The sequence below is a fragment of the Balaenoptera musculus genome, chromosome 2 (genome assembly GCF_009873245.2).
Source record: "Balaenoptera musculus isolate JJ_BM4_2016_0621 chromosome 2, mBalMus1.pri.v3, whole genome shotgun sequence".
NCBI lineage: Eukaryota > Metazoa > Chordata > Mammalia > Artiodactyla > Balaenopteridae > Balaenoptera > Balaenoptera musculus.
This window is the reverse complement of record NC_045786.1, coordinates 118,383,439-118,406,646: the sequence shown is the minus strand read 5'-3', so window position 1 is coordinate 118,406,646 and position 23,208 is coordinate 118,383,439. Positions and strand designations below refer to the sequence as shown.

The 23,208-nt window shown below is 33.7% G+C and overlaps 1 protein-coding gene across 2 annotated transcripts in view; it reads right to left on the bottom strand.

Moving 5' to 3' along the window:
• LRFN5 (leucine rich repeat and fibronectin type III domain containing 5) overlaps window positions 1-23,208 on the bottom strand; it is a 253,901-nt gene that overhangs the window by 128,352 nt on the left and 102,341 nt on the right. For both annotated transcript variants that reach the window (XM_036841269.1, XM_036841270.1), the window contains exon 2: window positions 6,694-6,868. The gene's annotated coding sequence lies outside the window, so the exon portion shown is untranslated. The remainder of the gene's footprint in view (window positions 1-6,693; window positions 6,869-23,208) is intronic.

The window sequence follows — 23,208 nt, the reverse complement described above, 5'->3', positions numbered from 1 at the left end:
TAGAGAATTCTTATTATAGAAAAGTGTATCTTTCTGTCTCTTTAAAAATAATGAATGCATGTTTTCAATTGTGGATTATTTCCGTGTTAGAATCATTATTGTAGTAGGTATTGAAATAATCTAAAAGGCACTCATTTGCCTGTAACAGAACTCTATCTTCAAGACATAAAAAAGTAAGCAGGTATTAAAAGGTAATTTGTTTTCTAGATATTAAACAGTATGTTAAGGCTTCAGGATTTAGCATAGTAATCCATATTTGCATGCAAGTGATCAAAAAGAAAGCCAGATTCTTATTATGGATTTAGAATTGCCCGATACTGAGAAGAATAGACGCCTTAAAACAAAAGTTGCTTTTACCCCAGCAACAGAGCTTTCGCCTCAGTTGCCAAATCTTATGTGCCTCAGTTGCCAAATCTTATGTGTCTGATCTTTTACCATATAAATACACAGAAAATGTGTTTTATGTCAAGTAAGTTATACCTTTAACATTCCATTAATTAATTAAACAAATGAGATCAAGCTACCATCCTGCAAGGTCACAGTCATCATTCGTCCAGCTTTATATATGTAACCAGGGGTGATGGAAGAGGTTATCCTAAACATCACCTCCTGCTTGTCTGCATACCCAATGGTGTGCTTTATTTATCCCCACTAGGTGATAAAAATATCTTTAGCACCACTGATGCTCTTAAACATTCTAGGTATCAAATACTTTTGTGTCAAAACCATATCATCTAAGTTAAGTGTATTATCTAAGTCAGCAGTTTTCAAAATCAAGTCTCTAGGTTTTCTTATAGTATTAATGTTTTCAGCTGGTAATGATATGTCTCTGAAGTCCCTGATTTTTACACATCTTTCCATGTAGTTCTAAGTATACATTTCACTATTTCCTCCCTTCATATTATGTCATTAGCAATATTACGTTAGTGTTTATGACCAATATAGCATACACATTTTCTCACAGTCTGTGAGTTTCTTCCCACGGTAAATCATGAATTTTTTGCTAAAAGAAGTCTTTGTACTGCCAATTTTTTCCTTTTCTGTAAAGTCTCCCACACACTGTTGAAGATTGATGGAGAGATGCCTCGGTTTACCCAGAGAATTCCAAATCTGACATATGTTAAAATACTCCTAGTGCAGAGCACAGTGATATAAGGGAGGTGAACTGCATAGTCAGTGGGACAGGGTGCCCATCACAATAAACTGGGTAAGGTTGGGTCCATACAAATTGGATTTTTTCCAATGGGTTCCATAGCCAATGCTTTGCAATTAAGATTGTTGCCGTGCATCTAATGTCAGTTGCCAGGAGTACTCTCCACATGACATCAATTTCTTCTGGTCCTAAATGTAAAGTAATCATTATCTCCTAAAGCAAAGCATTTATTCAGACCTCTTCCCAGGACTCCTCACAGTAAGAGCTGTAGTGTTAGCAACTCACAGGGCCAACACTAACAGTAGGCAGAGAGTGCAGAGGCTTTTCTAAATGAAATATTGCCAGCTAAGACATTTTAAATTTTGGTGACAGTACTTAAGGGCTTTGGGGAGAACTTGCATTATCTCTCTAGCTCCTGGAATTTTTACCTAAATGAGAAAACACATCAGCACATTAACAATAGTCCAAGGTTGAAACCTATCTCTGAAGCCCAGACAAAATCTACTTCTGGTAAGAATTACATTGGCATAATCTCAGGTGCAAGTAAGCTCTTTTTACACTGAACATGACTATGTGTAGCTTTTCATCACTATTTATCTTTTGCTAGTTCTTTCTGCACTGTAATACTCTTACCTCTCCTACTGATTTATAATTATTTTTAGACAAAAATTTCAGTCGGATTCATTTGTACCTGCTTCATAACAGCAAGGACAGGGTCTTGATCCATCACTTATTAAAAAACAAGACCCTGAAGAATGATGCTGAGACTAAGAAGGGGAGAGGGTGGCAGGATAAGGGCACTGAAAATTCAGACACCTGCTGTGAATGGTGAGCGTGCAGTAAACTGGGGTCAATCTCTGACCAAAAAAATGCAAAAACAAATGAAGAGATCTAATAGTTGATACTTAAAAAATTTGTTCCAGTTGATGTCCTTGGAATCTTTCTTTTCTAAAATAAAAGCAAAAGAATGCTCATGTTTTACATGATAGAGAGAAGCTTCCTGTATTTTACCAACCAATGCCTTGGATTTCACACTCATATTTAAACATTTGAACATTCATATTTAACATTCACCATTATTAGTATAGAAGTAAAATAAGTTTATGCCACTACTTGCAATGCTATTAGTTCTAGAAATAAAGAGGTCTGGCTCTTGTCAGGTGAATCAGAGTTTCAGGAACTTTATAATAAATGTCATGACAGTTGTAAGGAAAATTGTCTCAATAAGTCACTAAAGAAAGGCAAACAACAAAATAACAATAACAAAAAACCCAAGTTGGCAGAAAGGCAAAATTTAAGTACTAATTTTCCAGTAACAGTTCCTGTCTGTTATAATTTTCTCTCCCTGATACTCCAGTGATTTTTTTTTTTCAGACCTCAGGGATTTTTCTCTCTTAAAACACACACACACACACACACACACACACACACACACACGGGGCAGTGGGGAATTGGGGGGGGGGAACTCTATGCCTGTGTTCACAGTGCCTAAAGGAAAAAAAAGGGGTCACAATGTTGAGCAAAACGGACGTGGATTGTGACCTTATAGTGCTTTCCATCTGGAAGGGAAGTTGGTATTAGTCAGACAACTGTACAAAGAGACATAACATGTTAATGAATTACAGTTATATGGTGCTATGAGACCATATAGTTGGGTTGGCCAAAAAGTTCATTTGGGTTTTTCCATAAGATGTTACAGAAAAACCTAAATGAACTTTTTGGCCAACCCAATAATAAAAGGATGATCTCATCAGGCGGAGCAAGAAAAGCTTCCTTCAAGAAGCAACTACTGTGTTGATATACTAGGCAAAAAGGAGATGGGAGTGGTGATCTGCTTAGGGAGAAGCAACCATGTGCAAAGACCTCACTGGAGGTCACATGACAGGAAAGAGGAACTGAAAGACCTCTGCATCTAGAATGCAGGGAAAGATGAGTTGGAGGGATGAGTTGGAGGCATTTAAAAAAGTGCTAACCCATGGGAGTGTGGTAAGCCAGGAAAAGAAACTTGGTGAATGTTCTAAGGGGAATGGTCTTTAGAGAGGTGTGTCATCTCAATTTTGTATTTTTTAAAGCTCTCTATGGAGAGCAGACAGAATAGATGCATCAGTGGGTGTGAGCAGATAATTCAGGAGGCCTCTGGAGTAGTCCAGGGGAGAAATTATGGTAGTTGGGACCAGGGTACTGATGGTCCCAAATGAAGACAAGTGGATGAATTCAAGAAAAAATTTTGGTAGGGAAACATGACCAGATTAGGTGATCAAATTGTGGAATGAAGGAGAGGGGTGAAAAGAGGATTCTTATTTTTTCTAGTACATGATGATGTCATTTACTGAGCTCAAATCCATCAAAAGAGTGTATTTGTAGAGATGGCCAAGAGCTTAGTTTGCAACATGTTAGATTAAGGCACTTAGGTGATTAGGTATATCAATTTGGAATTAGCTGGCACTAAGTCCATAAGTGAGAGTCATTAGCAAGTTTGCTTTCTTTGAGAAATTTTTTATTCTCCCTTCTTTTAAAATGAGCACTGCATGATATAACATGTTTACTCTCTGCTCTACCTGTCAGGATTATTGAACCTAATTCATGTAACCACTTTAGCATATTACTTTGTCCTATCAAGAACACTAATTCTCTATGTTTTTGTGGGTCAAGAATCTGGAATGATTTCAAGTATATATATATATATATATATATATATATATATATATATATATATATACCTAAAGATATTAAGCATAAAAAAAACTGGTTGAGAGCATATTCAAATTTTTAAAGCTACCTCATAGAAATAATATAATAATCAAATAAATTAATGTTTATTAAAAAGTACTAGAAAGTGTCAAATGATTATAAGTTGGTCATTATTATGATGAGGGGCTAAGCCACTGTCAATAAATGTTACCAGAGTTGATAATTTACAAGTCTTAAGTGTAGGGGAATTTTTTTCAGAAAAATAAAAAGTGTTTTAAATATTATATATTTAATGTCATTAAGGATATCTTAATATTTAGAAGGCACACTAGCCTTATAGAGTTATTATCATTGCTGTTATGTCCATAGTAAACAATCTTTAGATAAATATATACATACCTATATATTTACACAGGCATGCACATTTCCTATTCAGATATTACTGTTTTTTCTTTAAATTTATCTGTGCTTTAGCTAAACAAGAACAGCAGAAACAGACAGATGTACTACTTACTGGCCAAGACTAATTGAAGATGCCACAATGAGAAAAATAACCATCATAGCAGGCACCACCATCTCAACTGTCCTGTACTAATAACAAACAGGCATTCCATTCCCACATTATTTTACTACTTCTCCATTCATTGCTTCCACTAAGAAAGTTCCCAGTATCCCATTTAGTTTTTTAAAGGGATTTTAATGGATGTGCTACGAATTTTCAATGAGCTATCTGAAATTTGAGGAACCTAATTAGGAATGTATTTACTTTCTCTCTTTTAAACGTGATTAATTCCATGCAAGACTTTCAGCCTAATGTTACTCCAAACAAAAAAATTAAAAGGGAAAAGGAGGCTCTACTTTTACAGACTAATGGACTGATAATTTAAAAAAATTCAATTAAGCATTAACTCAGAAGAGTCCTTTCCAATATATAAATTATTTCTGTTTAGTCTTCTATTGCCAGGTTAATTAAGTAAATCCTCTGGCCTTGATTATAGCCATTAGTAAATGAAAATGTAGTTGAATTCACTAAGTCTTGTGATTTACACTAGGGAATCTATGTCAGTAAATATATCTCCTTGGCTAACAGCTTTCATAAAGTCAGATGTTTATTTAGAAAAAGAAAATAAATAATGTTTCCCTTATCTGTGGAAAACAAAAAATCATTAATTATCTAATTAATTGTTTGGGCAGATAAACTCTCTGGGATTTCTTGTGACCTTGCCTTTAAGAAATAAACCCAATACATTCCACATCTTCATAATGTGTGAAATCACCTCAGGCTCAGAGATGATCCTCAATTTCTTTAAGAAAAGTAAAAGGTGGAAAATTTAGAATGTCTTCCTCAAGTTGTTTTATTTAATAAAAAGCTCAAGGAAAAAAGCCATGAAAGCAATTCCTAAGAGAAATGAATAAATCATGTACAAAAGGAACACAAAGTAATAAAATATACATAGAAAAAACCTACACTAAAATAATGATTTGTAACCTATCTTCTGCATACTCAGACTCATCATTTTATGCTACAGTTATAGTTATAATGAATTAACCTCAATATAACCTAATACATCCTTTTGTTTATGTCTTAAAAGTAGTTCTTCTATATTACTTTGAGTACACTAGCAATGATATACCAGCTGCCTGTTTTAAATCTTATACAGCGTAGCACCCTGATTCATAAATAAATTCTTAACAACAGTCTCTATGTTCCCTTAAGGACACAGACCTGTCTGTTGCTGGCATTTTAAGCTGTAATATATTGCAAAATAAAACTAAGCTTATTAAGTATCTCCTACCCATTCCCTTCAAGGAAATTTCAATTGCTAAGCACCGAATTACTGAGAGACAATCTAGGCTATATCAAACTTCTGTTCCCTATACAAATGCACGCATAATCATTTTCTGTGTGGTCACTTTGTGATACAAATATACCCTTAACAGCAGCAAGGGATGCTTATACCAAGTGTTTGGGAGAAGAAGGAAAAAAATAAACATGTCAAATTTAAACCAAATAAACTAGAAAAATGGCAAAATGATAGAATCTTATACATGGACCAGGAAAGTGTAAACTTTTCCAAATTGTCTTTATTTTTTAAATCCTGAGAATATAATCATGTAATTGATGTGTTTACCTGATTTATCCAGTAATTAGAAAGCCAAAAGATAAACATGTAGCTGGGAATTTGGTTTTGGGTAGTACACAATACATTATGTTATATAATTTGTAATATGTCCCTCTTTTTCATTTTATTATCATACATGTGATTTCCCTTTTCCTTAGTTTTTCCATATGCATATTTATAGGCTGCCATCACTCTCCTTCAATGACACAGAGAACATATCATTCAGTAAATCAACCAATCAGGAAAAGTGCTATTTCTAGCACCAGTCCCTTACCCTCCATGTAGCGCTAGAGATCACAGGCCTGGAAAGAGTACTTGATTTTTAAGAATCAAAAAACCAGGGATTTTATTCCATCTTCGTAACTCATTAGCCAAGCAACTTTGATAAAATACTTGGTCATTCTGAATCTGTTTATTCATGTGCAGACATTATTATTTTAATCTCTCCCTTGTGTACGCCTCAAGGCTGCAAATATGAGTCATGATAACACAGGTAAAATAATCTCAAAAAAAATCTGCAGATTCCATAAATATATAGGTTAGCGACATACAGTGTGGTAGACTTTGTATTTCCAGAAAGACAGGACTCAAAAAATAAACGAAATAATCAGTGACGAATAATGCTGGTTTTTAATTTGTATATTAATTTGCAAGATTTCTATTTAGCCTCCCCTAAGCATTTTCAAACCCACTGGCCAATGATGAAACTGAATGCAAGCAACTTACTTCTGGAGTCTGAAGAGTTCCTCACTGCTGAGAAGGAGTCAGCACTCGGCCTGGCTGCTGCAGAAGACGGACAGGGTGAAAGCATCTCCAAAGTTGATTCTGAGGATGGTGACAGAAGTAAGGTGCTCAGCGACTACATATCTTCCCAACACCTGGCAGAATGGTTACAGGGACTCTTCAAAGGAGACAAGCACAAAAAAAGTATATCAAAATATGCTTATGAAGTATCTTTGAAAAATATAGTTCCTGTTAACTGTGTGATCGATTTCAAACTCTATCAGGAATATTACTAAACAGAATTTAAATAGATTTGCATAATAAGGCTTTCCAGTGGAATGTACAATATGCTCTGATTCCAGTAGATATGTCAGCAGTCTGCTTTTCATTTTTGGAAGTTTTCTTATCTCATAATTGAAAACAGTTTAAACAATCAAAAGATGCATCATAGTTCAATTTTCTTTGTATTTCAATTAATTCAACTTGTAGGCTAATGTTAAACAAATTGCGTATGTCAACAAATACTAATCATCACCTACTGAGTACCAGATACCTGACGATGGGGATACAGCAGTGAATGAATCTCATTAGTTTTGCCCTCATGGAGCTAATAGTTTTGTCATGTTGCCTGTTTTTTCTTAAATAGGGAAAATCCATTTATGTCAACCCATATGTCTAGGGAAAAAATACAGATGTGCCATTTATATTTTAACTTCAAGTCAGCAGATTGCTGATTTCTACCTTTCTGAGGGTTCCATGTCAATTTAAATAATAATCGACCTAGCTCTATCAGACACAATATTTAACTTTCTTTCCCCTAAGATGTATATAATAGTACCAACTGATATTCAATCACTGTCATTTTTAATGTAGAAACAGGCTGTTTTAAAAAATGTTCTTGAAATGAACAAAAGCATTTTGATTTTACTTTGGCTATGACTTATTTTATCTGCAGAGGTAAACATGAGGAGTGATACAATTCCAAAGGGTAAGAATAAAAAACAGACAGAAGATGACACAGGGATGACTTGGGTTTCGTTTATTGTTACTGCTATCTCCATTTGTAAAGATGTATGAATGGTCTTATAAAGCCAGAATTTAAGAGGGTGATTACATTGTCCTGACATACCCAATAATTAGGACTTTATTCAAAAAGAAAGTTAAACTATTGCTAAGTTAATACAGAATTTATTCCGAAATGCTAAAAATCAATACACAGATAAATGGTAAATATGAATAAAAGTACATTACACTTTATTTATTTTATTTTTATGAATCTGTCAACCAATCCTATCTTTATAATTTATATTTATCATGAAAGATGTTATTATAAAATTATAGAATAAATCAGACACAACCCCCCCACACAGATAGAAATCAATCATATGCCAAACATCTGAGATAGCTATTGTCTGCCTTTTCATTTATTTCCTTCCATGAATATTTTAAACTAAATTTTACATTTATATATACATGGTAAAAATATAAGAAATCCAAAAGTAAAAGTAAATCACCCTTTAAAGCAAGATATATCCCCCTCAGAAAGAACCAATTTCACATTTCAGAACATACTCTCAGAAATATTTCATGCATATATAAGTGTGTGTGCATATGTGTAGATTTTTATACATACATAAGAATCTTGTATGCTGTTTTGTCCTATTCCTTTCATTTAATATATCATGGAGATTATTCAATTTCTACCTTCTATCATCAACACCATCCATTCTATCAGTCAATACCTATCATGTGAATACAACATAATCTGGTCGTAATATGTCCCAATTGAAAATTATCATTTCCAGGATTTTGTTATTATAAAAATGGTATAACCAACATCCATGTATCTATGCACATGCGTGATTGAATAATATATTAAATTCCTGGTATAAGTATAATAAGTTCTTAGAACTAAAATGTTTAAGCCAAAAAAACCTCAGTGTTTTTGAAACTCTGATTATTTTCCCTTCTCTGTAGTAACGAGGTAGTATTTACTACTACAGCAAGAATAAACGTGAATTTATAATTATGCTTTATATTAGTGCATTAGGATAGCAAATTATAAGTACTTCCAATTATTATGCTAACCAAAAGGAAAAAAAAGGATCGATGATCAAGGGTATTTCTGTCTTCATTTTAACATGAAAAGCATAGAAACTAATACAATCCCATCTAATTAAAATTCCCCAGAGAAAGTTCTTTATATGTATGGTTACATAATTTATTAATGATAACATTTTTCTTTTGTTATACTATCTTTTCTTAAGAAATTACGATGTGCTAGCTACAAAAAAAATGTGTTATCCAAATCAATTCTCCCAGGAATCAAATGAGATAAATATATATTCATATACAATGCTATACAAAGTAAAGCAGGATAGAGCTAGTACCTGGCAAAGCTGGAGGTTTCACCAGGGTCATCTCACTCCAAATCAATGCTTTTATATCTCATAATGTAAGTGAGGATTTCAGAAAACCATTATAGATTCTATAGTAAACACACCCAAAAAAGGTGCTATTTCTTTCTTTTTTTTTTTTGGTCCATGTATTTTGTTTGGCAAGCACAATGCCTAAAACAAGAGATTTTAGATTGGGATTCTAATAAAGCAATTTTCCCGTGTGATCTCATAAAGATTTCCTTTTCTTCATGACAGTATGTTGAAATAAAACATCTTATAAGAAATTCTGATTAATTCCTTAGTTCCAACTTGTTGCTATGTTGGCCTTCTTCCACAGTCTTAGAAAATTTGTCAACTGTTAACTGTTTACGTACATGTATTCCCGAGAAATATGGTTCTCCCTCTAACAATTATCTTAGATGCCAATAAACTCTGAAAGAACTCAGGAAACATCAGTTCTTTGTTTGGCAAAACTCTGGAAGTTATTAAGGAATATCTTTTGGCAAAACTCTGGAAGTTATTAAGGAATATCTTTTAAACAACTGAGAATCATGACCCCTTCCAGTTCCTAATAGTACTTTCTTCTCCTCTATAATGACTGTCCATCAGTTGTCTAAACGTGTATTTTAACTTGAATTTCACTATCAGCAAAGGCAGAACTTTAAAGTCTTATGAACCTGGGTTGGAATCATAACTATGACAGTATTCCTCAGTTTCCTCTTTTAAAATGAAAAAAAGCAATAGTATAAAAACTTGTAATTGTTTCAAAGCAGAGTATATCTGAAAGTACCAGTTGTGGTGCTTTATTCACTGTAGGGCATTCAATAATTTTGTTTCCCTCAGGAACTTCTTCCTAAGGCTGCCCTAAGTTTTAACCCATTGAACACTAAGGAAACCCTTGAAGTATTTGAAGATAACAGTAACATAATCTTAAGTATTCCTTTCAATATAAAGATCCAGAGTTTGAACAATTACGAATCCACCCAATGGCATCATTACCGATCTTTCTCCACCTTATCTCTAATAGTGCAAAATAACACGAGGGAGGTGTTTTACATTAGTCCTTAATTATATTTACCTTGTGTTGAAAATGATTAAAAATTAAACATTTAGTTATCCAGGTGCTTGATCTACATGAAGCAAAAAGTCAGATGTTTGGATATATGTGAACAAATGCATCATACGGTTTCACTGCAATTCATTTAATCACGTATTTAATAATCGAATATTGCTTGGCATAGTATGGCCATGATCTTTAGTGCACTACTCCAAAAATGAGGGTACAACATAAGAAATGCTATTTTATTAAGACGAATAGCTTGAAGAAATGGACCAGAAATGTAAAATAAAACTGGAAATCACTTCACATAAATGAGTTTTTTAAATGCATAAGTATTCAGAAGGATTCAGATAAATACTATTACTAAAGCAAGCTTGCCTCATCACCAGCACTGCTAAACCTAATTTAAAAATTAAATTAGAGACACTGATTGAATATGGAAATGCATTTGTGTTATTGGATAAAAGTGTCGTATCATGTACTTAGCTATAGGAAAATGTTTACAAATTATTATACACATCCAGGATCATATGATAAATAAATTAATGCACCACTAGAGCATTTATTCCTTAATGTAAATGTCACATTGTAAATGAGAACAACTAATCATTCCTTTCCTCTAATTGCAAGAGTTCAGCAGTTAAATAAAACATAAATCCTGGTGACCTAAAAATTTTATTACTGCATTTGCAATTTCCTGTTAACAACTCAAGAAAATAACTTCAAGTGGTGCTGTATTTCAACAAGATACAACCCAAGGTGAAGGGCATTTTTGCAAGGGGCAGAGGGTGGGTAGAGGTGGTTGTTGGCATTGGATTTATTTTTTTTAAGGAACTGAGTCCTTCCCTAAATTTAATAATGATAATTTAATATAATGGATTTTTCATGATAAACAGCAGATACTAAACTAATAACTGATTTAGTGAAGAAACCAAATGCATTATCCCAATTTGACTTTAATTATAAAAAGTTTATTTACTAGATTTTGTTTGCAAAAGTCTTATACAAAAATAAATAAAATAAATGTAAAATAAGGCCCAATGAAGATTATAGAGCTAATGAAGTATTTTTCCTTGCATAACTAATATTTTCTTACATGACAGAACCAAAATAATCCAAAATAGTAACAAAAAATACTTCAATGTATAAATCCTTCACAAGATAAACTTTCTCTGCTAAAAGTTTCCTTGAAATTTCTTTGAATTTCAAAGTTCAGGAAACATTTTTTTTTTTTCCTCCTAAAGACAACTTTGAGTGGCACATCTTATCCCTTGGTGAAGTGAGAGAATTGTCCTTTTACTTTTTCCTGTCCTAGATCATGGTCTGTTCTCACAATATAAATGTCAGTCCTGCTCTGTTCCCTTGAACACAGGGAAAAATAAAATGCAACATTCTTGTTGCTCTTAGTGATTAGGGAAAAGTCAGCAGACAGATACTATGGTCACATAATCTTCATGTCAGTGTGTCACCTTGGTAATGATCTTTTTCAGTTAAGAGAATATCAGTAAGTTCTTATTAATACAGTGTTTAACTATATGTATCTACATACAGTGTTTCATTCTTTCCTCCTTCACTCCTTTCTTCTTTCCTGTACCCCCATTCCTTCCCTCCCTTTCTCCTTCCCTCCTTCCTTCCATTACTTCCCTGCCTCCCTGTCTTCTGTGATTCTTGATTTACTTAAAACTTTTGTCTCTTAGTTTTAAAATGGTTATAATAATACCTACATCATAGTATCATTTTGAATGTTATTTGTGTATTACACATATGCACATACTTGTGGATGTGAGTAGTGCAAGTGCCCAAATACTATAACTTGCCAAAAAAAAAAAAGAGACTTTATATTTTATATAAACCAAAACCCTCTACATTTCAACCTATTTCTACCTGATTCTGCCCTCTTTCCACTTCTTTCTTCAGAGTACCAACAGAGTTTCATATCAGGTTGAGATATCAAGTATTTAATATTAGTCCACACTGGCATTGGTGCTTTGTCTCCATCTGATCTCTGACCATTTTGTTCAGTGATGCATCAGTTTACTTAGACATTCTATATATGCAGGTTCTCATCCTCCCCCTACTTTTCCTCCCTCCATCCTTTCACCTCTTCTTCCCCCCCACACACTTCCCTTTCTCTCCTTTCATTCTTTTCTTTCCTCTACAACCTCACCTCTTGCAGGTGCAATCAGAAATGAGTTCATAAAGAAAGCATAATACTGTACACATCCTCTAAACATAAAAAATTTTAAAGCACATTTTAACAGAATTTCAAAGCATGTATATATTATACATGTACTCTCTTCAAATTCTGACTCATGTAGAAATCTGTAGAAACCAGATCATTTTTTAATACGCAGATGAGAAAGTACATGTCCCATATGTTTATTAATATTCATTATACAAGTAATACATGAGTACACTTCTTTTAAAATTAAATATAATCGATAGGAGTTAGGGATGGGGGAGGGAGGGAGCTGTGGGTACAAATGCGTAGCAGGAGGTATTATGGTGATAGAACCATTTTGTATTTTGACTGTGTTCATACATGCCTACATATGTGATAAAATTTAGAAAACTAAATATAAACACACACAAGTATATGTATAACTGGTAAAATCTGAATAAGGTCAGTGGATTAGAGCAATGTCAATTTCTTGGTTGAGCTATTAGATTTTATACTACAGTTATGCAAGAGGTATCACTGGGAGAAACTAGGTATAGGGTACATAGGGATCTCTCTGTATTATTTCTCACAACTGCATGTGAATCTACATAATGGTACATCATGTGTCTTGGAATAACCTTTATGAAGCAACAGTATCAGGCTGCAATCTCAGCATTCATTAATAGAAAAGGAATATCCAGAACACCAATTTAACAATTTCAGTAAATTATTCAGTCCTTATTAAACTATGTCTTGAACACAGTGTCTCCAGGAAAACTAGAAAAAATCCATTAGTCAATGAAAGTACAGCATTGTTGTTTGTGTTGGGTACCAGAGCACATCAGTGGCATTACTGTAAGGGACAAGAATTAGATCTTGCACCACTAATGTGTATATGGTAAATTATCCAACTGCTGTGTGCCTTGCTGGGCTGAGGTTGAACAGAGTCTCTCTAGCTGCTCTTATCTGTATTAGCCAAAAAATAAAAGAAAATATGGATTTCTGGTGCTTGGGAAATGTGAGGTGGTTTAAAAGAGTGGGAGGAAATGCTGCATGTATGGATAGGAATCGTTCTGTGTTTTTGTTGTGGTAGTGGTTGTTTCTTTGTTTTTAATTCATTACCTTAAGCTCTATTCAAAATGCTAAATAAACTATATTAAAAAATAAATCTACTTGAAATTTATAAAGCCAAAGAAGTGAATTTATGGTCTAAGTAAATTCAACTCACATACAGGCATACTATATATACAGTGTATTAGAAATACCTACATAGTATATGCATAGTATATTAGAAATATCTACTTTATGCATATATGGATAAAGTAGACACTTCTAATATGCACACCCTCATGAGTATATATGAGAACACTGTATAAATAAAAACGTATGTAGACAGATTGAGCATGCTTTATAATGGTCACAATAAGAACATTATAGCATATATACTAGACTAAAGTCAATGAGTTGAATAGGAGGCTGTAAATCCTGGGCAACTGTTGAGCAATTGTAAATTAGATTCACAGTGGCTTAAAGAAGATTTTGGAGCAATCTCAGAAGAACCAAGGACCACCTGGAGATTGGAAGTTGGAACCACTGCAAACATGCTAATAGGCAATATGGGTACAGAAAATATCTAGAAGCATGAGGAGTACTTCCTTTGAGTGGGTGGGTGGGAAGGACTTAAAGCCACATTTACAACTACAGGGAAGAACTAAGAGAATGGAGTGAGAGGTATCACACTTACGATGTACCCCTAATGGTACATCATGTGCCTTAGCTCTCTTATTGTCTTACAAGCTCTTTGAGGTCCAGGAACATCATATGGGTAACTGCATGCCCAGCAGCATCAAGCACACTCAGCTGCATAAAACAGACACTCAAGAAATACAAATTATAAAATTTTCAACTGCAAATAAAGGAAAATCATATACTAAAAAACTCAGAGAAGTTACCTCTTGTGAAAGTTTCTAAGAGAAAAGATGACTCAAAAAGCGAAGAAAATCCTAAAAGTAAAATCCAAATGATGCAATTAGAAATGATGTGATGATAAAGAGGTAATTGGAAAGAAAGTTAAAGAAACCATGAAGACTGTACAGGAGGAATTCCACATAAGGTCAGATTATAAAGTAGCGTGTATAAAAGACAGAAAGAAGGACGCAGAACCAAAGATGAATATAAAATAGTGTTTGCAAAGCACTTTCAGTTACATAATTTCATTAGAGAGTAACCCTGCTGTCCTTGGTCTTTTCTTGTTCAGCATTTTGACACTGACTTGCAAAAGTACATGAGAAACGGTGCTTATTAAATCTGTGAATCCAAGACTGACACAAAACTGTGATTTAAGAATGACTCCATAGGTTTAATGGATGAGCCAAGACCGTCAAAATGAAATATAATAGAGCCAAAGATTTGGGTAGTTGCCAGTTTTTGGCTATTAGAAATAAAACTGCTATGAACATTTAAAAAAAAAAAATAGAGCCAAAGGTAAAGATGCTTAGATTCAGAAACTAAATTATTGAAGTGCAGGGTGAGGGATAGATCTTTAAAGACAGTTTATATGAAATGCACTTAAAGGTGTTAATTGTCTCCATGATCCTAATGGTCAACAGTTTCAGGGCTGCAATCTCAGGATTCATTAATAGAAAAGGAACATCCAGAACAAGTTAAATAGTTGCAGTGAATTATTTGGTCCTTATCAAGCCACATCTGTAATACAGTGGGTCTCATTCTGAATTCTGCTGAAACATCTGGAGACAAATACCCAAGGAAACTATGGCCAATCCCAACCTCTGCAAATAAAAAATGGTTGAAAAATAAAACTGGAATGTTATCTTGGGAAAGAGGTAAGATAGAGGGAAGATATCTTCAAATATCCTTTGTAAGGGGTGGGAGAAGGGGGTGTTAATGCCAGAGAATATGATTTGAAGTGAAGGATAAGAGCTACATTAAAAACATGCTATTAACATGAGGATGGGCTGCCCTGGAGGCAGTGAGTTCATTGTTTGCTGAGAAGTTCATTCTATATGGATATCAAAGATGACATTCTCCCCCCACACCTCCCCCTGCCCCCCGCACGGCTTGTAGGATTGCAGGATCTTAGTTCCCGACCAGGGATCAAACCCTGGGCCCCAGCAGGGAAAGCACCGAGCCAGGGAATTCCCCAAGATGACAGTCTTGTGTGGGATTTAAGGTTGGAGGGGATGGTCATGAGGATACTTGCAAGTATTAACTGTCCTTACAGGACTGCCTCTAATAAGGCAGCCAGGTTTATGCTGGCCCTTCTTCAAAGACAAACTGACTTTCCTGCACCCTCAGAGTACAGCTCTGCTTGGAGAGAGGTCTCTTTCAAAGTGATGAGATAAATACATGTAGGTATCATCACTAAATTTATAAGGGGATATATATTTAAGACTGAATATGAATGAGAAATTTTACCTCATTCCTTAGGACTATCAAGAAGCAATATGTTTCTGCTCGAACACATATGTGTATGGGGGAGGTACAGTTTTAATTATTTTTTCAATATATTCCAGTCTGTGATTTTCACATCTGACCAAGGGAACTGTAACTTCCTTTATAATTCTAAAAATATGTGCATTTGAATGTTACTATTAATTTACTATTTGCTGTGAACTCTGCGAACTCTAAGTCTCTGAGCAAGAGTGCAATTTGATTTTCTTCTTTAGTGACTGCATGCATCAGCCAAATGGTCCTGCCTAGGTGAAGCTGAGCTCAGAATAAAATAAAAGCCAAGTTTAATATTTTATTTGTGTACTTTATTACTTTCAAAGCTTTTCTACACATTATTTAGGTTGGCCTTCAAAACAGTCTTAAAGAGGCAGGTAGCACTGTTATTTGATGTCATTTCCTAGGCCCAGATGTAAGCAGTCATTTGCACTAGGCCATGCCACTATTTGTAGTAGAGAATCTCTGACTCCTTATAAGTCTCCTTCCATTCAACTCTGTTTTTCTGATTTATATAAAAAGTTACACAGGCACAAGAAACTTCAACCAAGTCATGTCAAAGAAGAAGGGAATTGATAGCCCTAGAAAGGATGTGAGTAATGAGAAATAAACTGGAAATTTAATTCATAGGCGTCAAATTGGTAAATCACTTATGCACACTTTTTCTAATTTATTTTATAGCTAAGCTCAATATATGTTTAAATTTATCTCAACATATCAAAACTGGATAAGCTGAACAGAAAATATATTTTAATATGGAAATGAAAGTTAGAGACAGTTTCAAAATGTGCATGTATTCATACTGATGTTGGCTTGAAGTTACCATTTTTGAGATCGTTTTATTAAAATATATGTTGGTTTCCCAACCTGCCACTTCTTAATTAATGTAATAATTTAGTGGTAGTGAACACTCAAAATTAGGATGAAAATTTTCTCATCTTATCAATAAGGCTCTCTTGAATTATAATCTTCAATAAGGTTTTCTTGACTCATAATCTTAATATCCTAGTTCTGTTGGCACTCATTCCTCACTACCTTTATTGTAATTCAATATTTCACTATCTACCACCTGCATTAATACAACAGCCTCATAAATGGAATCCATGCTCCTGTCTTATCACAAGACAACATATCCTCCATATTTTCATTTCACCACCACCATAAAGATTATCTCTATAAAATGCAAATCAAATTGTGTGTCACATGTAAAATTCTAATATAGCATACAGTCCCATAAGCATCTGTCTCCCACCATTCTTCATGCCCTAAGCTGTATGCATACTAACCATATCCCTTTGAAGACAACTTTAAAATCTCTAATTATATTTACAAATCCTCAAACCAACTTGCCTTTTGGATATGTTAGGCCTCTGCATAGGATGTTTCTTCAACATGGAATATCCTTATCCCTCTTCTTTGCCTAGCTAACTTCTTATCTTCTAAATTTAGCTCAAACAACTGAGACTAAGAGGGAAACAAATTAAGAATGTGTTCCATGATCAAATTGACATAACTTATAATAATAATTTATAATAACTTATAACAATTTAAAAAATTCTTCTGGCTAATGTGGAAGAAGATAAACCAGTTAGGAGATGTTTTCCTTAGTCCACGACATACATGAGATTTTTAGAATAGGATGGTGGCAGAGGCAAAAATGGAACTTAGTACAGATCTGTCTGATGCCAAGCCTGTATAAGCACTGTGCTACAAAAAACCAGCATTTGAAAATAATGACTCCATCACTTACAAGTTTTATGATTATGGGAAAAGTCATTTTACCTAAGCACCAATGATCTCATCTATTTTACATGAGAATTAAATGAGATCATGTAAGTGAAGAGTTTCCACAAAAGCCTGGAATACAGCTGGTAGTCATAGAGGGGGCTTGCCTTTGAAAAGTATCAAATCTGGTAAGTTTGAGGCTAATTTTAAAAGTGGGTGAGCACTTCAGATATTGGATACAAACTTATAGAAAAAATGGCTCCCTAAATTCATATTAAACTGAAAACATGATGTTTAAAAAAAAAGGTTTAGATCATTTTAATCTTAAGCTGAAGGAGAAGAGAATGACAAGACCTGCAGTCTGTGTGTGCTCAGATCTTAGTTCGTCACACTTTTTGTTGTTTTGTTCTTGGACAAGTTAATTAACGTCTTGCATTATCAAATATTTTTGATAAAAAGGAAGGCACTAGGCTATATAAAAACAATATTTCTTCTCATTTTTGAACTGAATATCTCGATAACAAATGCCCAGTTTGTGCAGGGCATCCTTTGGGGTACTACTCATGTACTAATCAGAGGTGAACATTTTGTTCAATTAACATACAAAGATATAAATAGGAAATTACCAACAATCAGAAGGAAAGGCAATGTCAAATTCTCTGAAGAATTTGCCAAACAATATCATTTTGAGGGTTTATGTTAATGAAAAATATACTTTAAAAGATATTCATTACACATATATTTATAATGGTAAATTGAGGAATAGGAAAGAACTAATGTTCAAAAACAGAAAAATGGTTAAGTGAAAAAGAGGCGACTAGAACAATATGTTCTAACCTTAAAAGTAAAAATTATATAGTATGTATTAACATAAAAAATTGGAATGTTAGCTTTAAAAATAATCACAAAATACTACGCATGTTATAACTAATCCTATACACCAAGTCCACACTCAAACTGCATTTCCTCTGATAAGACTTTCCTGACTCCTAAGGTTGGTTAGTCCATCATATTTTAGGCTCCCTATAATATAAACTTAATATTTATGATACTTTATGTCTATTTACCCATCTTCTTGCAAGATCCATGCACTATCCATCTACCATACTGTTCTCAGAATTCATCAAAGTACTCTAGGCTTACAAGTCACTACAATGTTTGTAAATTTAACATACTTTGCTAAAAGTAAGTTTGCATACAGCTAAGAGCTTCAAGGGAGTTATTGTGGTTAATATCTGCTGAAGTAGTAGTAAGCAATTAGGACTTTATTTTTCAACTACAGAGTTTAATTAGCATTTCATAACCTTTGTACAATAAAAGGCCAACATCAGCAGTCATTAAAAAAAAAGTCTATTGCTTTCTATGGATTTATCTGTATACATAATATAATAATGAATAGCACTGATGATTAAAAAGACAAGTGTAATGTTCAAATATCAGAGACAGAATTCGGGGCAAAAAGGACTATAGATTGGATTAGGAAGATTAATTCTCATGTTTTAAGACAATTTCAAACTACTGCAATTTCAGCAATTAAAATTGTTAATATTCTTTCAGAAAACTGTCTCATTAAGAGAGTTATTCCTCACTTATTTACAATAAGATAATATCTTCTTAAAATTTTTCCATGATAATCATAGATGTTTAAAAATGTATTACTCTAAAATTATTGCTAAATATTTAGAAAAATGAACATTATACATGGAGAACTTATAACTATAGAATTTAAAACTGGGATGTGGAAAAAAAAAACCTTTAATTAAAAAAAAATCATCTCTTCCATAGAACTATTTATCAAGAGATGTTCAAGCATTATTTAACAAAGATAATAAATTACTGAAGTTACAGAAGTATTTTCATTCAAAATAATATTCGTTCTTGTACTTAATAGGTAACTCTTACTGTTAAAAAAAATGAGGATAAGGGATACAGTTTTTGATAGCTTGATTGAATGATTAATTGCAAAAAGTTAGCTTACTATTGGAAACCTTCATTCTAGATGTCTAACTGCAATTCGTATTCATTTTTAAAAGATGCCATATGTGAATAAACAGTTAATTCATGTACTGAACTGAAGGGGAGCTTTTAAGCTAAAATGGATGGGTCTTTAGAATTACTGGTTAGTAAGTTCATTTTTTGAAAGGCCTCACAGAAACAACATACTTGATCAATTTTTGATGGAGTCATTAAAATTCAAGTTGCCATTTTTGTCAAAATGATAAAAATGTCTCTCATCTAAAATTCTCAGACATTCAACTGAGTTAGGAACATCAGAACCAAGAGACTCATAAAATATTTTGGCTTCAAGATAGAAGACAGCTATAAAATTTGGAAACTTTCCCAATCCTATGCAATAGATTTGATGGATTCTCTTAATGATGAAGAATTAAGAGAGACAGAAGTCTAGAAAAGACTATATTTCTTAGATGCAAAGGAAATCTGAGAGTTAACTAAAGGACTTAAAAACATTTATAAGGATCATACAATATCTTTCACTCATTAAAAGATAGATAGGCATATGGGTTTCAATTTATTTTTATAGTTGAACTTTTGGGGGTCACCTTTTGAAAAGGATAAACAGAGGTGTGTTTTTCCTTCTCTGAATGTCTTGGAGTTTATTAAGATGATCTATATGAGGCTCAGATACTGTTAGACTTTTTTTGCTGAGTGATTCTACTTAGTCTTTTATTTTACTCTGGATTATAGATTTTTTTAGTTGTTAGTCTGAACTCTCAGAGAGGTAGTTACAGCCATTTTATCTGTGTTTTCTTCAAAAAGAAGCAACACCAACTAATTCTGTCTGCATGTACTTTTAGTGACTGCTGACCCTGCACGTTTATCCAATAAATGTGACTAACGGCAGATTGCCCAAAATGAGGTACAGCCCTTTAGATTCTGTAAAAGCCACACACAGAGAAATGACACTGCCAATATCACCACCAGAACCTTCCCATTAAGTGAAGACTGAACTGAAAATAAGGATAGGCCTATGTTACCGCAGTGCCATGAAAACAAAGCAGATGCTTTGCCTGAAATGAAAAAATAAAAGCTCCTTAGGGATGTTCCAATAAAATTTTTGAGTGATTAAACCTAGAAGAAATTCCTAAAGAAGAACTTAAGGAGAAACAAAAGTGATTTTCTTGGGAAACAGATCATGACAAAATTGCAGAAAAGGCCAAAATGAATTTAGATGGTTTTCTTCCAATAGACTTGTCATCCTCTCAATAAACCCTAAATTCTACAAGGAACCTTTTCCAAAACACTCTGGAAAAAAAGGTCTGAGGGTCGCTTAACACAGAGATGTTGAAAGATAAAGCTTGTTTTGGTACTTCAGAAAAAGCATTTAATAATCACCCCCTGAGTAAAGATGTAAAGAGGGTGAATTTTTCTCTTTAATCTTTGTCTTTTGGCCACCTTTCCCTTTTCAGTATCCATTCCTTAAGTCACAAGACAGTAAATATCTCCATACTATCCAGGAATCTCAAATTCAATCCCAACTGCAACTGGCCTTTCTGGAGTGAGAAAGAACAACTGCATTTGAGATCATTTGGCCACAATCCCAATACATGAATAATTAAACAGTTAAACTATAATGTATAATATTCTTTATACATTTAAGCCTTATGTAAGAAGAAAAGGTAAAAAACAGAATAATTTGACAAAGGAGAAGATGGTGTGCCAAAATCTAAAGGGCCTATGAAAGATAAGTGACTGATTCCTGTGATGGCTATTAAAAGTCAAAAGTGTAGGAAAAAGGAATGAAACTTCTTTTGGTTGTGAAGAGGTTATGACCAAGTAGAGTACACTACTGCTCATATATAATTACAGGAGCACTTCAGGCTTTAGTTTCAATATCATAATGCCCTTATGGAAATTCATGCATTATAGACATTCTTCTAGTTATTATTACTAGAATGTTCCTGAAAGGATGCATGTGTGTTACTTGTCCTAACGCACAATAGCAAGAGTTACATTTCACATTGTATATTTGTTATTTAACAAAGATTGAGTTCTACCAAACTATGGCTTAGAAAAGGGAAGTTTTTATTGACAGAAATTGTGACAGAAAAATGAAGGCATTATATAGGAAAGATATGCAATGGTGAAAGTTCCATGGATTCCTTTGAATAATCATACTTATAAAATGGCATAACTGGGGGGACAGATATTGAAAACAATGACTGAGAGAAGCAAAGACTTACTTTTGAGTTTCCAAAAGGTACAGTCTTATAGCCAATAGCAAGTCAAGCTATTTAAGTAATGTGGTGCCCTTTTATCTAATTAATGTATTATGACTATCAGTCATACTTGATACCACAGGCTTGGGTTTCTAAGAGTAAGCATTTTTTTAATAACTAGGCAAAAGCACTATCAAATAAATAACTTAGGAGAAATTTCAACCAAATACATCATAATTTTCTGTTTAGAAAATAAAAGGTTAACATTTTGAACAGTAAGTTTTTCCAACACTTTTTTTTCAGCCTAACATAAGAGAAAATAAGAATATATAAAATTGGGTAGTTAAGAGTAAACTGATTATTCCAGAGAAGAAAAGACTGTGTCTGCAGCATACAGGGACCTAGATGTGTCCTATGAAGTAGATTTACGTTTCCTGGCATAGCTTAAAAGACTTTAAAAAGTAAAGCAATCTGGTTCAGTGGAGACCAAGAAATAGTATTTGGCCAAACTCTCTGAAATAATTACATAAATGTGGCAATTTACAGTAACCATGGCAAATATTTACCAGCTCCTGACAAATAGATGGGTTGAGGGTAAGAAAGGTATAAATTTTAAAGATGTTCTGATCCCAAAAGCATGGCACAGCAACTGGGGAATTAAGGATGAATTCTGGGTTTTAGTTTTGAGATAACTGACTAGTCTCCATGTGTCAGAAAGTGAAAAATATCTGGTAAGGGTTAAAAGAGACAGGAAGATATTTTGCTCTGCCAGACCTAATTACCACATTATATGTAAGAATGAAACTTGTGAATCAAGATGCAGTCAAATGTCAACTGTCTCCAAACAACAGATGAAGCCATGCAAGCAAATGGGAGTTCAGAAAACAGGTGTTAAAACACTGGGTTCCAAAATCAGATAGCCCTGCCTTCGTATGCTGACCGTGCCCTTTAACAGCAGTATTACTAGGGAATAATCTTTAAGCCTCCAATTTTCATCCCTAAAATGTGAATACTAATTCGAGGCATCTTGTTAATGTGGTCATAAAACTTAGGTGAAAGAATGACTGCAAGCCTCTGTACCTGACATATATGTGCTCATTAAAACATCATAACTACTGCTGACTTCATTACTAATACTAAACTACTATCTGCTATGAAATGAGAAAGGGAAAGGACAAAGCCCCAAGGCAATGTATCTCAGGGGTGTTCCACATCAATAAGGTCAATAAATGTAACAATTCAGGACTGTTGAAAAAAGAATAATCTGACAAGATGCAGGAAAAAATAGGGAAATTTGGTGCTAGAAAATCTACAGGGTCTTTGAAAGGTAGTAACTGATTACTGAGATATGAAATAAAAAGTTCGAAGGGTAGGAAGAATGAATTAAGCTTTTATTATGGCTATGGAGAAACAGTGAATTAAGAGCTGATATGATGATCATATGGTGGATAACAAGATTATGTGAACAGATGAAAATAATTATCACAGCAATAAATTCCTGAGTTTCGTTTATTGCATGTTATATATTAA